General features: G+C 39.2%; 1 protein-coding gene across 23 annotated transcripts in view; it reads right to left on the bottom strand.

Moving 5' to 3' along the window:
• The window catches only part of IL1RAPL2 (interleukin 1 receptor accessory protein like 2), a 1,479,614-nt gene that overhangs the window by 1,382,049 nt on the left and 80,446 nt on the right, over positions 1 to 17,119 (bottom strand). For 2 of the 23 annotated variants that reach the window (XM_059883624.1, XM_059883625.1), the window contains one exon: positions 2,432 to 2,598. The exons of 20 other annotated variants lie outside the window; for them this stretch is intronic. The gene's annotated coding sequence lies outside the window, so the exon portion shown is untranslated. Of the gene's footprint in view, positions 1 to 2,431; positions 2,599 to 5,159; positions 10,348 to 17,119 lie in introns of those variants that run through there. One more of the 23 variants, XR_009493477.1, reaches the window with a different exon arrangement.

Raw genomic sequence — 17,119 nt, 5'->3', positions numbered from 1 at the left:
TTATCTACACAACAGAAATAAAGTATTGAAACTGAAAATTTAAAACAATGCCATTTACAATTGCATCAAAAATATAAATGGATAAATCTAACAAAATATTTGCAGGATCTGTCTGAAAACTATAAAACAATGATGAAAGAAATAAAGACCTAAATAAATGGTAGGAATATACAGTGTTGGATCAGAAAACTTGAAAAGTTAAGATGTCAATTCTCCTCAATTTTTTCTATAGAGTCAACACAATGCCAATCAAAATTTCAGCAGGTTTTTTTTCCTTAGACAAACTAAGTCTAAAATGCATACAGAAATACATACAACCTAGAATAATGAAAAAATAGCTTTGAAAAAAAAGAATAATGTTGCAGGACTTCTAGAATCTGATTTCATGGCATAAAACGACTATAACCCAAACACTGTGGTACTGACAAAAGACCAACAAATAGATCAACGAAATGGAGTCGGAAGCTTAAAAATGACCTCCATACGTTTGAAGAATGATTTTTATCTACCAAGGCAATTCAGGGAAAACAGGATAGATTATTGTAACAGAGAGTGCTGGGAGATGGAGGGAGCCAAACAGTATGGAATGTGAGTGGCCTCTATGAGTTCGGAGTGACCTCTGGATGACAACCAACAAAGAAATGGGGACCTCAGTCCTACAACTCCAAGTAAGTGACTTCTGTACCAACAAGAATGATCTTGGTGGCCAATAAACACATGAAAAGATGCTCAACATCACTCATTATTATAAAAATGCAAATCAAATCCACCTCACATTGGTCAGAATGGTCATTAATAAAAAAATATAGAAACAATAAATGCTTGAGAGGATGTAGAGAAAATGTGAAAAAAAAACCTCTTGCACTGTTGGTGGAAAAGTAAATGGATACAGCCATTATGGAGAACAGTATGGAGGTTCCTTAAAAAACCAGGAATAAAACTACCGTATGATCCAGCAATCCCACCACTGGGCATATACCCTGTGTGTGTGTGCGTGTGTGTGTGTGTGTGCTGTCTTGTCTGACTCTTTGCAACCCCATGGACTGTAGACCGCCAGGCTCCTCTGTCCATCAGATTTCCCAGGCAAGAATACTGGGGTGGGTTGCCATTCCCTTCTCCAGGGGATCTTTCCAACCCAGGGATCAAACGCAAGTCTCTGGAGTCTCCTGCATTGGCAGGCAGATTCTTGCCCACTGAGCCATCTGGGAAGCCCCAAAGTAAAACTGTTAGGCACTCAGTTGTATCCAACTCTTTGCAACTCCATGGACTGTAGCCCACCAGGCTCCTCTGTCCATGGAATTCTCCAGGCAAGAATACTGGAGTGGGTACCTATTCCCTTATCTTCTGGACACAGGGATCAAACCTGGGTTTCCTGCATTGCAGGCAGATTTTTTACTGTCTGAGCCACCAGGGAAGCCTGGGGCATATACCCTGATAAAATTATAATTCAAAAAGACACATGTACCCTAATGTTCATTGCAACATTATTTACAATTGCCAGGACATGGAGGAAACCTAGATGTCTATCAACAGATGAATAGATAAAAATGTTGAGGTACATAAATACAATGGAATATTACTCATCCATAAAAAGGAATGAATTTGAGTCAGTTGAAATGAGGCGAATGAACCTAGAGCCTATTATACAGAGTGAAGTAAGTCAGAAAGAGAAAAACAAATATTGTATATTAACACATATATGTTGAGTCTAAAAACATGGTGCTGAGGAACCTATTTGTAGAGCGGGAACAGAGACACAGACATAGAGAACAGACTTGTGGACACAGTGGGAGAAGGAGTGGGTTGGATGGATTGAGAGAGTCACATTGACATACATCACTACCATGAGTAACAGATATCTAGTGGGAAGTTGCTATATAACAGAGGGAGCTGAGTCTGCTGCTCTGTGATGACCTAGAGGGGTGGTGTGTAGGGGAGGTGGTAGGAGGGAGGTTCAAGAGGGAGAGGATGTATGTATACTTACGGCTGATTCACGCTGTTGCAAGGCATAAACCAATACAACATTGTAAAGCAATTATCCTCCAATTAAAAATTAATTTTTAAAAAAGAATGATCTTGGAAGGAGATTTTTTTCCCCACTCAAGACAAGAACTTAGGCCAACCACCACCTTAACTTTAGTTTTGTGAGACCCTGAGCAGAGAACATAGCCATGCTCTGCTAAACTTCTAACCTACAAAATAGCTAATAATTGGGTGTTGCTTAAAGCAGGTAAGTTCACCGTAATTTATTATACATCTTTAGAAAATCAACACATTTGATTTTTAAATTTATATTTAGAATAGAATATGTAAAGAACTGTGAAAACCCAATAATAATAAAACAACCTAACAGAATATGAACAAAAAAATTGAATAAACACTTTACCAAAGTCGATATATAGGTGGTCAATAAAAATATGAAGATTCTCACATTATATGTCACTGCTGCTGCTGCTAAGTTGCTTCAGTTGTGTCTGATTCTGTGCGACCCCATAGACGGTAGCCCACCAGGCTCCCCCGTCCCTTGGATTTTCCAGGAAAGAGTACTGGAGTGTGGTGTATATGTCATTAAGGAGAGGAGGGTTCAGGATAGATTTTCTTTTAAAAATTTAGAAAAGAAAAAAAAAAAGAATATTATTAGCATAAAAAACTGACTGATATTTTGATAAATAATAGAAAGTTTTAGCTTTCTTTCCTAAAGTACACATTTACTTATTCACTTAGATACTGAGTTATATGCCCAATAAAGATTTCTCAGACTTTACAAAAATAAAAAATAAAAAAATAAAATTACAATCAATGTCTAAATTTTTTTAATGATTATACCTACTATTGGTGAGGACATAGAGCAATAGGAATTCTCATACACTGTTATTGGGAATGCAAAATGGTACAACCACTTTAGAACTCAGTTTGGAAGTTTCTTTAAAACAAGATAAATGAAAACATACTCATTTAAAAATTATACACAAATGTTCCTAAACACTTCATTTGTCATGGGCCCAAACTTGAAACAACCCAAATGTCCATCAATAGATGAATGAATAAACAAGTCGTCGAATGTCCATGAAACAATACTACTTCGGATTTCCCTGGTGGTAGAGTGGATAAGAATCCAACTGCCAATGCAGGGGACATGGGTTCAATCTCTGGTCTGGGAAGATTCCACATGCCATGGAGCAACTAAGCCTGTGTGCCAAAAATACTGTGCACAGTGCTCAGCTACTGAGCCTGTGCACCTAGAGCCAATGCTCTGCAACAAGGGAAGCCACCACAGTGAGAAGCCTGTGGATCACAATGAAGAGTAGCACCCACTCGCAGCAACTAGAGAAAACCTACATGCAGCAACAAATACTCACGGCAGCCAAAAACGAATTAATTAATTAGACTGTGTGGATCACAATAAACTGTGGAAAATTCTGAAAGAGATGGGAATACCAGACCACCTGATCTGCCTCTTGAGAAACCTATATACGGGTCAGGAAGCAACAGTTAGAACTGGACATGGAACAACAGACTGGTTCCAAATAGGAAAAGGAGTACGCCACGGCTGTATATTGTCACCCTGCTTATTTAACTTCTATGCAGAGTACATCGTGAGAAACACTGGGCTGGAGGAAGCAAAAGCTGGAATCAAGATTTCTGGGAGAAATGTCAGTAACCTTAGATACGCAGATGACACCACTCTATGGCAGAAAGTGAAGAAGAACTAAAGAGCGTCTTGATGAAAGTGAAAGAAGAGAGTGAAAAAGTTGGCTTAAAGCTCAACATTCAGAAAACGAAGATCATGGCATCCAGTCCCATGACTTCATGGGAAATAGATGGGGAAACAGTGGCTGACTTTACCTTTTTGGGCTCCAAAATCACTGCAGATGGTGATTGCAGCCGTGAAAATAAAAGACGCTTACTACTTGGAAGGAAAGTTATGACCAACCTAGACAGCATATCAAAAAGCAGAGACATTACTTTGCTAACAAAGGTCCATCTAGTCAAAGCTATGGTTTTTCCAGTAGTCATGTATGGATGTGAGAGTTGGACTATAAAGAAAGCTGAGCACAGAAGAATTGATGCTTTAACTGTGGTGTTGGAGAAGACTCTTGAGAGTCCCTTGGACTGCAAGGAGATCCAACCAGTCCATCCTAAAGGAGATCAGTCCTGGGTGTTCATTGGAAGGACTGATGTTAAAGCTGAAACTCCAGTACTTTGGCCACCTGATGTAAAGAACTGACTCCTTGGAAAAGACCCTGATTCTGGGAAAGATTGAGGGCAGGAGGAGAAGGAGATGACAGAGGATGAGATGGTTGGATGGCATCACTGACTCAATGGACATGAGTTTAGGTAAACTCATGGTGATGGACAGGGAGGCCTGGCATGCTGCGGTTCATGGGGTCACAAAGAGTCAGATATGACTGAGTGACTGAACTGAACTGAATTTAAAAAGTAAAATAAAATCCAGGAGTGTAGACAACACAGGACCAAATCCAATAATAATAATAATAACACTCAGTAATAAAAAAGCATGGTCTACTGATACACTCTACAATATGGATGAATCTCAAAATAACTATACTGAAAGAAGTCAGACCAAAAGAAAAATACATACAGTATGATGTGATTTATATAAAACTTTAGAAAATGTAAAAATAATCTATAATGACAAAAAGCAGATAAATAGAACAGGCAGAATAAAGAGGAATGAGAGGGAGGCTTTATAAAGGAGGTACAAGGTAACTTTTACAGAGATAGATATTTTCATTGCAATTGTGGTGATGGTATGCATACATGAGTTAAAATATCAAATTAAGTTTAGTCAGTATATATTCATGTGTGTATAGGCTGCATACAGCATCAACAAATATCTTTATTTTTTTGAATCAGAGTTTGCCAGTGATACTTTTTTATTTTTATATTTTCTTTACTTTACAATATTGTATTGGTTTTGCCATATATCAACATGAATCTGCCACGGGTGTACATGTGTTCCCCATCCTGAACCCTCTCACACCTCCCTCCCTGTACCATCCCTCTGGGTCATCCCAGTGCACCAGCCCCAGGCATCCTGTATCATGCATAGAACCTGGACTGGCGATTCGTTTCATATATGATATTATACATGTTTCAATGCCATTCTCCCAAATCATCCCACCCTTTCCCTCTCCCACAAAGTCCAAAAGACTGTTCTATACATCTGTGTCTCTTTTGCTGTCTCTCATAAAGGGTTATTGTTATCATCTTTCTAAATTCCATATATATGTGTTAGTATACTGTATTGGTGTTTTTCTTTCTGGCTTACTTCAGTCTGTATAATAGGCTCCAGTTTCATCCACCTCATTAGAACTGATTCAAATGTATTCTTTTTAATGGCTGAGTAATACTCCATTGTGTATATGTACCACAGCTTTCTTATCCATTCCTATGCTGATGGACATCTAGGTTGCTTCCATGCCCTGGCTATTATAAACAGTGCTGTGATGAACACGGGCACACGTGTCTCTTTCAATTCTGGTTTCCTCGGTGTGTATGCCTGGCAGTGGGATTGCTGGGTCATAAGGCAGTTCTATTTCCAGTTTTTGAAGGAATCTCCACACTGTTCTCCATAGTGGCTATACTAGTTTGCATTACCACCAACAGTGTAAGAGGGTTACCTTTCCTCCATACCCTCTCCAGAATTTATTGCTTGTAGACTTTTGGATAGCAGCCATTCTGACTGGCATGACATGGTACCTCATTGTGGTTTTGATTTGCATTTCTCTGATAATGAGTGATGTTGAGCATCTTTTCATGTGTTTGTTAGCCATCTGTATGTCTTCTTTAGAGAAATGTCTGTTTAGTTCTTTGACCCATGTTTTGATTGGGTCGTTTATTTTTCTGGAATTGAGCTGCAGGAGTTGCTTGTATAATATCTTACATGATGAATAAGCTGAAAATAAATGATAAATATTGGATAAAGGTATTCCCCTTCTTAGATGTTTTGCAATTTTAGCAGTAATTCCAATGCCTTCACTCAAAGGAGTGAATAAAAATAAGGTTGTTTTATGGAAGAACAGAGTGCTTAAACCCCTTTAGTGCTTGAGCCAGACTACACAGGTTTGAATTCCAGCTCTTTGAACTCACTGGTTGTGTGGCTCCAAGCCTGTTACTTAACTGTTTCTATGTCTTAGTTTCCTTATCTGCCAAGGTGCATAGTAAATATCAATACAAGTAAGTTATTCAGTTCAGTTGCTCAGTCAAGTCCGACTCTTTGTGACCCCATGGACTGCAGCTCGCCAGGCTTCCCTGTCCATCACCAATGCCCAGAGTTTACTCAAACTCATGTTCATCGAGTTGGTGATGCTATCCAACCATCTCATCCTTTGTCGTCCCCTTTTCCTCCCACCTTCAATCTTTCCCAGCATCAGGGTCTTTTCCAATGAGTCAGTTCTTCATAGCAGGTGGCCAAAATATTGGACTTTCAGCTTCAGCATCAGTCCTTCCAAAGTAAGCTGTTACTACCTAGCATATATTTCTTGAATATTTATCAGGTACCTGATCCTTTGATAGAAAGTGGGAGACTTTTGGCAGAAATATCTACGGGCCAATCAGGGATCCCACCACCTTTTCCACTAGGATCAGCAGGGCCAAGGTGCACTTGCTTTCTTCTGACTGTACTGAACTACAAGAAACACCTATGATACACTTCTGTCCTAGATCCAGAATTTAACTAGATTGTTCTCTTGTTCTGATGCCACTACCTTGTGCTGACTTTCCATCCTCTACACTGCCTCCATAATAAAATCCATGGAATCGCCATGGCCCTTTTGTTCTTAAGAGAAAATTTTTATAATCCAAATTCTTGATCTACCAAACATACAGTGTCCATTCATTCATTCAATAGATAATTAATAATCACTGTGTTCTTGGTAAGGTATGAAGAATGGCAAATGTAATGGTGAAGATATATTATCGCCCTCTTCTCAAAAAACTAAAAATATACTTACCATATGATCCAGCAATTCCACTCCTGGGTATATATCCAAAAAAACCAAAAACGTTAATTTGAAGATATTCATGCACTCCAATGCTCATAGCAGCACTATTTACAATAACTAAGATATGGAAGCAACCTAAGTTGCTTTCAATAGATGAATGGATGAAGGAGATGTGAGATATTACACACACACACACAGACACACACACATACACAATGGAATATTGCTTGGCCATAAAAAAGAACAAAATTTTGCCACTTGCAGCAACATGGATGGACTTGGAAGGAATTACACTAAGTGAAACAAGTGAGATAGAAATACAGATACTGTAAGATATCACTCATATGTGGAATGCAAAAAACACAACAAACTAGTGAATGTAACAAAAAAATGCAGTAGACTCACAGATACAGAGAACAGACTAGTGGTTACAGTGGGGAGGCAGGGGAGAGGCATTGTAGGGGTGAGGGAAGGGGCGATACAAACTATTCAGTGTAAGATAGGCTGCAAGGATGTACTGTGTATTATACAACATGGGGACTATAGCCAATATTTTGTAATAACCATAAATGGAGTGTAACCTTTAAAATTGGTCAAAAAATTTTAAAGTTGTTATATTAATTCCCCTAATCAGTTCACAGGTTTGTAGGGGAGACAGGGAACCCCTCAAACAACATAACCTGCCTGGGAAAGATCTGCTGGCTTTGCTCTCAAGGAACATATATGCCTGCAAAACCAAATATTCCCTGACTACCAAATAAATTTCATAGAGAGAATTGAGGACTAAAAGCACATGAAAGAATGAGAAGGACAGAGTGAGTTTTGATTGATTCCCTTTCATACAAAACTACTTGAGCTCCTGAAGAAAAAAAAAAATGAACACAGTAAAATCCTATTCCTATAGGAAGAGGCACTACTAAAGTGAAAAGTGAAGTTGCTCAGTTATGTCTGACTCTTTGCGACCCCATGAACTGTAGCCTGCCAGGCTCCTCCGTCCATGGGATTTTCCAGGCAATACTGGAGTGGACTGCCATTTCCCTCTCCATCTTTTCTTGAATACTTCCTTGCCTGCCTCCTGCATCCCCCCCTGAGAGACCCCACCCATTACAGCTATTCTTTGCTGAATAGAGTGTTCTTTGTCTAGCTATTGTACCAGCATGCACTTTTCTCTGCATTCTCTATCTGCTGTTAGTCTGTAATTAGACGCTACATAAAGATTACTGGAAACCAACACAAGTGATACCAACCCAGTGAACACTCCTCAGGGAGTGGAAGCGCGCTATTATCCAAAAACAACAGAGCAAGCCAAGCCCAAATCTAATCTCTCCCCAGCACACTTTGGAAACCCGCACCCACTATATCTGCTCAAAGGCAAATCTCTCTGGGGTAGGCCCTTTCCTTATGGCACCCAGAGCCTTCCATGGTACCAGTTCCTACGTAGCCTTGTCCTTTTGAATACACACACACAACCACATACATACATACACCATTCAGATGAAGAGGCAGAAAATACCTCATAGTCCCACAGCTGCTGGTACCAGGATCAGGACTAGGACTATGCCCTTTAAGCAGCAATTAGTGATGGGCTCAGTGAATAAACGGCATTCCAGTATTCTTGCCTGAAAAATCCCATAGATAGAGGAACCTGGCGGGCTACATTCCAAAAGGTCACAAACAGTCAGACAGGACTGAGCGACTGAGCACGCACCTGCAAAACCACGATTCAGCCATAAGCTCAGCCCCTATAGTGAAAACGTGTCAGGGAAAAGATCTGAGCCGGGACTTGGAGTACGTGTGTGCTCAGTCACTCAGTCTGGTCCAACTGTTTGGGAGCCCTGGATCATAGCCCACCAGGCTCCTCTGTCCATGGGATTTTCCAGGCAATAGGTTAAAAGCAACAAGAAGAGCATTCCAGTCATATCACTGGGGGAAAAGAACAATAGGAAGGCCCCCGGGAAGGCAGGTATAAAACATCTTTGGGAGACAGCGAACAACTCAGTTTGACTATAGGATTGGGTGCAATAAAAGCTGTGATAGAAGTGAAGGCTGGTGTGCCACATGGACAACAGCACTGTGCATGGGCGTTGGTGTTAGCCTGCCTACCTGTGAGCTTTAGCTTCTGTGTATTCCTGGCAACATTACCATATTCATCATGCATCAGTCTACTCAGCTTGAGAATAGGGGCAAAAACAGAATAGTCTTACTGTTGTTTTGAGAATTCAATGAATTAATACATAGAAACTTGAGACCATGATTGGCACACAGAAAGTACTCACCAGATGTTAGCTGTTACCATTACTGTGGAGGCAGATCATAAATGGCAGTTTAAGAGTGTGGGATCAGGTACTGTCTTGTCCTCAGCCTCTTCTTCCTTTCCAGTGACTGAAACTATTTTCTGGGCGTCTCTTATTCCAAGATACATGCTCAACTCTGCCTCAGGCTCTCAGATTTTGCCTGACCACAGACCACAAGAATACTGCCCAGGACTTTTCCTTTGATCACCCTTTGCTGATGGGCCATCCCTGACCTCAGGTTCCAGCTCTTAAAACTAGTCATTCATTTCACTCTTGAGACCCAGTTGCCTTCATGATTCTTCCTAAATTATTACTATTGACATTTTCCCCTTACCTTAAGTCCCAGTTCAGGTAACCTTCACAGCTCTCCCATCCTTCAAAGACTAGAGTACTGCTTAACTATTGCTGGTTCCCTCCTTCCCAAGGACGGCAGTCCTAATCCCAAGCTCTAGTCCAGTCCATGTTAGGTCTTGTTACCTCTTATTTCCTTTATGCTGGCCAACACCCGGCCTGCCTATACCTACAGCTTCTGCACCTGGATCCCTGTCACCATGCTTCACCCACCTGTCACAAAATCTGTACTACTTTCCACCGAAGTCCTTGACACAGAAGATATGCCAGGATTACCACCTGCCAAGCCCTGCCATGATGAATTCTGCCTTCAGTTCAGTCACTCAGTCATGTCCAGGTCTTTGTGACCCCATGGACCGCAGCATGCAAGGCCTCCCTGTCCATTACCAACTCCCAGAGTTTACTCAAACTCATGTCCATTGAGTCAGTGATGCTATCCAACCATATCATCCTATGTCATCCCCTTCTCCTCCTGCCTTCAATCTTTCCCAGCATCAGGGTCTTTTCCAATGAGTCCATTCTTTGCATCAGGTGGCCAAAGTATTGGAGCTTCAGCTTCAGCATCAGTCCTTCCAATGAATATTCAGTAATGATTTCCTTTAGGATTAACTGCTTTGATCTCCTTGCAATCCAAGGGCCTCTCAAAACTCTTCTCCAACACCACAGTTCAAAAGCATCAATTCTTCAGCATTCAGCTTTCTTTATGGTCCAACTCTCACATCCCTACATGATTACTGGAAAAACCACAGCTTTGATTAGATGGACCTTTGTTGGCAAAGTAATGTCTCTACTTTTTAATATGCTATCTAGGTTGGTCAAAGCTTTTCTTTCAAGGAACAAGCCTCTTTTAATTTCATGGCTGCAATCACCATCTGCAGTGATTTTAGAGCCCAAAAAATAAAGTCTCTCACTGTTTCCATTGTTTCCCCATGTATTTGCCAGGAAGTGATGGGACTGGATGCCATGATCTTCATTTTTTGAATGTTGTGTTCTGTTTACTGGATGTTAATTACTTACATCACCTGCATTCTATGCCCCCCAGGGTGTTCTCCTACCCTTGATGACAGAACAGGCAGGAATAGGTCAAGCAAGACTGCCAATGCTGCTCTAAGGAACTTGAACTTGTTCCTAGAGACCAGTTGTCTCTAGCACTTTTGGTATATCATTCCCTTGACAGCAAAGAATTTGAGCATGTAACTCAAAGAATTTTAGCATGTAACTCACACATTATATATGTATTCCTGTACTAATATATTATGGACATGATAGCACAAATAAATCAAACAATGAATAAAACCTAATATAAATAGAAACTCTAATATTTTCTCTTCACAGAGCTTGTATACCTTAGAAATGTCCCTGTGGAAGGCAGAGTGTGGATTATGGCTTGAAGGAAGCAAGCAGGGAGACTAGCTGAATGGCTGATCCAGGTAAGCGATAACAGTGCCCTGAATTCTGGGCTGTGGTATAAGGAATGAAACACAGATATGAAATAAAATGTGAATAAACCTCTCAAGTAGCTCACAATCAAGTAGAAGAGAGATATAGGCAAAATAACATTATCTAAGAAAAATGTTGTGATCAGTTCCACCCTTAGCTCTGGGCAAGAGGAGACCTGACCTATGCCATATGCTTTATAAGATTGTGCAAAACACACACACACACACACACAATGTTTATTAAAGAATACATAGCTGCCACTGCCAGGCTTCCCTGGTGGCTCAGTGGTAAAGAATCCACCTGCCAATGCAGGAGATAGAGTTTAATTTGTGGATTAGGAAGACCCTGTGGAGAAGGAAATGAAAACCCACTCTAATATTCTCTTTTAAATTAATTTATTTATTTTAATTGGAAGCTAACTACTTTACAATATTGTGGTGGTTTTTGCCATATATTGACATGAATCAGGCACAGGTGTACATGTTTCTCCCCATTCCGAGAACACCTCCCACCTCCCTCCCCATCCAATCCCTCTGGGTTGTCCCAGTGCAACAGTATTGAGTGCCCCGTTTCATGCATCGAACTTGGAATGGTGATCTGTTTCACGTATGGTAATATACATGTTTAAATGCTATTCTCTCAAATCATCCCACCCTCACCTTCTCCCACAGAGTCCAAAAGTCTGTTCTTTATATCTCTGTCTCTTTTGCTGTCTCATATATAGGATGATCATTAACATCTTTCTAAATTCCATATATATGCATTAATATACTGTATTGGTGTTTTTCTTTCTGACTTACTTCACTCTGTATAATAGGCTCCAGTTTCATCCACCTCATTAGAACTGAGTCAAATGCATTCTTTTTAATAGCTGAGTAATATTCCATTGTGTATATGTACCACAGCTTTCTTATCCATTTGTCTGCTGATGGACATCTAGGTTGCTTCCATGCCCTGGCTATTGTAAACAGTGCTGCGATGAATATTGGGTTACACATGTCTCTTTCAATTCAGCTTTCCTCAGTGTGTATGCCCAGCAGTAGGATTGCTGGGTCTTACAGCAGTTTTATTTCCAGTTTTTTAAGGAATCTCTATACTGTTCTCCATAGTGGCTGTACTAGTTTGCACCCACCAACAGTGTAAGAGGGTTCCCTTTTCTCCATACCCTCTCCAGCATTTATTGTTTGCAGGGTTTTGATGGCAGCCATTCTCACCAGCATGAGATGGTACTTCACTGTGGTTTTGATTTGAATTTCTCTGATAATGAGTGATGTTGAGCATCTTTTCATGTGTTAGTCAGCCATCTGTATGTCTTCTTTGGAGAAATGTCTGTTTAGTTCTTTGGCCCATTTTTTTATTGGGTTGTTCATTTTTCTGGTATTGAGCTACATGAGCTGTTTGTTTATTTTTGACATTAATTCTTTGTCAGTTGCTTCATTTGCTATTATTTTCTCCCACTGTGAAGGCTGTCTTTTCACCTTACTTATACTTTCCTTCGCTGTGCAAAAGCTTTTAAGTTTAATTAGGTCCCATTTATTTTTGCTTTTATTTCCATTACTCTGAGAGGTGGGTCATAGAGGATCTTGCTGTGACTTATGTCAGAGAACATTTTGCCTATGTTTTCCTCTAAGAGTTTTATAGTTTTTGGTCTTACATTTAGATTTTTAATCCATTTTGAGTTTATTTTTGTGTATGGTGTTAGGAAGTATTCTACTTCCATTCTTTTACAAGTGGTTGACCAGTTTTCCCAGCACCATTTGTTAAAGAGATTGTCTTTTCTCCATTGTATATTTTTGCCTCCTTTGTCAAAGATAAGGTGGCCATAGGTGCATGGATTTATCTGTGGGCTTTCTATCTCATTCCATTGATCTATGTTTCTTTGTGCCAGTACCATACTGTCTTGATGACTGAGGCTTTGTAGTTTAGTCTGAAGTCAGGCAGGTTGATTCCTCCAGTTCCATTCTTCTTTCTCAAGATTGCTTTGGCTATTTGAGGTGTTTTGTATTTCCATACAAAATTGTGAAATTATTTGTTCTAGTTCTCTGAAAAATACCATTGGTAGCTTGATAGAGATTACATTGAATCTATAGATTGCCTTGGGTAGTACACTCATCTTCATGATATTCATTCTTCTTCCAATCAATGAACATGTTATATTTCTCCATCTATTTGTATCATCTTTGATTTCTTTCATCAGTGTTTTATAGTTTTCTATATATAGGTCTTTTGTTTTTTAGGTAGATTTATTCCCAAGTATTTTATTCTTTTGTTGAAATTTCTCTTTCTGTTTTCTTATTGTTAGTCTATAGGAATGCAAGGGATTTCTCCACATTAATATTATATCCTGAAAAATTAGTATATTCATTGATTAGCTCTAGTAATTTTCTGGTAGAGTCTTTAGGGTTTTCTTTTTTTTATACATAGGGTTTTCTATGTAGAGGATCATGTCATCTGCAAACAGTGAGAGTTATACTTATTTTCCAATCTGGATTCCTTTTCTTTTTCTTCTCTGATTTTTGTGGCTAAAACTCCCAAAACTATGTTGAACAGTAGTCGTGGGCTGTAGCAGAGAGTGGTCACCCTTGTCTTGTTTCTGACTTTAAGGGAAATGCTTTCAATTTTTTGCCATTGAGGATAATGTTTGCTGTGGGTTTATCATATATGGCTTGTATTATGTTGAAGTATGTTCCTTCTGTGCCTGCTTTCTGGAGAGTTTTTATCATAAATGGGTGTTGAATTTTGTCAGAGGCTTTCTCTGCATGTATTGAGATAATCATATGGTGTTTATTCTTCAATTTGTTAACATGGTGTATCACACTGATTGATTTGTGAATATCGAAGAATCCTTGCATCCCTGGGATAAAGCCCACTTGGTCAAATGTATGATCTTTTTAATATGTTGTTGGATTCTGTTTGCTAGAATTTTGTTAAGGATTTTTGCATCTATGTTCATCAGTGATATTGGCCTGTAGTTTTCTTTTTTGTGGCATATTTGTCAGGTTTTGGTATTAGGGTGATGGTGGCCTCATACAAACAGTTTGGGAGTTTACCTTCCTCTGCATTTTTCTGGAAGAGTTTGAGTAGGATAGGTGTTAGCTCTTCTCTAAAGTTTTGGTAGAATTCAGCTGTGAAGCCATCTGGTCCCTGGCTTTTGTTTGTTGGAAGATTTTTTATTACAGTTTCGATTTCTGTGCTTGTGATGGGTCTGTTAAGATTTTCTATTTCTTCCTGGTTCCGTTTTGGAAGGTTATACTTTTCGAAGAATTCATCCATTTCCTCCAAGTTATCCATTTTATTGGCATATAGTTGCTGATAGTAATCTATTATGATCCTTTGTATTTCTGTGTTGTCTGTTGTGATTTTTTCATTTTCATTTTTAATTTTGCTGATTTTATTCTTTTCCCTTTTTTTCTTGATGAGTCTGGGAATGGTTCATCTATTTTATTTATCTTCTCAAACAACCAGGTTTTAGTTTTGTTGATTTTTCCTATAGTCTCCTTTGTTTCTTTTTCATTTATTTCTGCCCTAATTTTTATGATGTCTTTCCTTTTATGAAACCTAGGGTTCTTCATTTCTTCTTTTTCTAGTTGCTTTAGGTGTAAAGTTAGGTTATTTATTTGATTTTTCTCTTGTTTCTTGAGGTAAGCTTGTATTGCTTATGAACCTTTCCCTTAGCACTGCTTTTACTGAATCCCATAGGTTTTAGGTTGTCGTGTTTTCACTTTTATTTGTTTCTATGCATATTTTGATTTCCTTTTTGACATCTTCCATGATTTGTTGGTTATTCAGAAGTGTGTTATTTAGCCTCCATATGTTTGCATTTTTAATAGTTTTTTCCTTATAGTTGACATCTAATCTTACTGCATTGTGATCAGAAAATCTGCTTGAAGTGGTTTCAATTTTTTTGAATTTGCTAAGGCTAGATTTATGGCCCAGGATGTGATCTATCCTGGAGAATGTTCCATGTGCACTTGAGAAAAAGGTGAAATTCACTGTTTGGGTGAAATGTCCTACAGATATCAATTAGGTCTAGCTGGTTCATTGTATCATTTAAAGTTTTGTTTCCTTGCTAATTTTCTGTTTGGTCGATCTATCCATAGGTGTGAGTGGGGTATTGAATTCTCCCACTATTATTGTGTTATTGTTAATTTCCCCTTTCATACTTGTTAGCATTTGCCTTATGTATTGAGGTGCTCCTATGTTGGGTGCATATATATTTATAATTGCTATATCTTCTTCTTGGATTAATCCTTTGATCATTATGTAGTGTCCTTCTTTGTCTCTTTTCATGGCCTTTATTTCAAAGTCATTTTATCTGATATGAGTACTGCTACACCTGCTTTCTTTTGGTCTTCATTTGCATGAATTATCTTTTTCCAGCCCTTCACTTTCAGACTGTATGTTTCCCTTGGTTTGAGGTGGGTCTGTTTTTGTATCCATTCAGCCAGTCTTTGTCTTTTCATTGGGGCATTCGACCCATTTACATTTAAGGTAATTATTGATAAGTATGATCCCATTGCCATTTACTTTGTTGTTTTGGGTTCGAGTTTATACACCTTTTCTGTGTTTCCTGTCTAGAGAAGATCCTTTAGCATTTGTTGAAGAGCTGGTTTGGCGGTGCTGAATTCTCTCAGCTTTTGCTTGTCTGTAAAGATTTTGATTTCTCCTTCATATTTGAATGAGATCCTTTCTGGGTATAGTAATTTAGTTGTAGGTTTTTTCTCTTTCATCACTTTAAGTATGTCCTGCCATTCCCTTCTGGTCTGAAGAGTCTCTATTGCAAGATCAGCTATTATCCTTATGGGCATCCCTTTGAGTGTTGTTTGTTGCTTTTCCCTTGATGCTGTTAATATTTGGTCTCTGTCTTTGATCTTCATTAGTTTGATTAATATGTGTCTTGGGGTGTTTCGCCTTGGGTTTATCCTGTTTGGGACTCTCTGGGTTTCTTGGAGTTGGGTGACTATTTCCTTCCCCATTTTAGGGAAGTTTTCAACTATTATCTCCTCAAGTATTTTCTTATGACCTTTCTTTTTGTCTTCTTCTGGGACTCCTATGATTCAAATATTGGGGCATTTAACATTGTCCCAGAGGTCTCTGAGGTTGTTCTCATTTAATTCTTTTTTCCTCTCTGCTTCATTTACTTCCACCATTATATCTTCCACCTCATTTATCCTATCTTCTGCCTCCGTTATTCTACTGTTGGTTCCCTCCAGAATACTTTTGATTTCAGTTACTGCATTATTCATTATTGATTGACTCTCTATTTCTTCTAGGTCCTTGTTGAACATTTCTTGCATCTTCTCAATCCTTGTCTCTAGTCTATTTATCTGTAACTCCATTTTGTTTTCAAGATTTTGGATCATCTTTACTATCATGATTCTGAATTATTTTTCAGGTAGACTCCCTATCTCCTCTTATTTTGTTTGGTTGGGTGGGCATTTATCATGTTCCTTTACCTGCTGAATATTTCTCTGCCTTTTTATACACTCCAGTATTCTTGCCTAGGAAATTCCATGGACAGAGGAGCCTGGCAGGCTACAGTCCTTGGGGTCACAAAGAGTAGGACATGACTGAGTGACTAAACAACAATCTGCTTCTGTTACTCCAGATCCAGGACTCAGCACTGTCAGGGCTCAATCCATAACCCTAGATATCCACACTCATATTTACTGCTGTTCAAGCAGTGATTTCTGTATCACTTTCCCTATGTTCTAAAAACAAAAGGTAGCCAAGTCTTAATGCAATCAGGGTTGGAGGTTGCACCTCTGCCAAGTTTGAAGACTGACAGTGTCTTAGCATACAACAAGGATATAGGCTGGAAAAACATGCTAGAAAGAGAAAAAAATGAGCCTCCAGCTCCACTGAGGTCCTCTCCAGGCCCCAGGGCTTCTGTGGCCGCTGTTCATCCCTTCCCTTGTCCTCTGCCTTGTCCTTGCTCTTCTTACGCTTGTTCTTCTTTGCCTTTTCTTCCTCCTCTCTGCCCTTCTTCTCCTTTGCATGAAGCTTGTCCTCCTTATCTTCCTCACTGTTCTCCTTATGGCCTGTCTCTTCCAGCCTGAACCCAAA

Source organism: Bos taurus, chromosome X (genome assembly GCF_002263795.3).
Source record: "Bos taurus isolate L1 Dominette 01449 registration number 42190680 breed Hereford chromosome X, ARS-UCD2.0, whole genome shotgun sequence".
Taxonomy (NCBI): Eukaryota; Metazoa; Chordata; class Mammalia; order Artiodactyla; family Bovidae; genus Bos; species Bos taurus.
The sequence above is the reverse complement of the archived record's forward strand: the minus strand, read 5'-3'. Positions and strand labels throughout refer to the sequence as shown.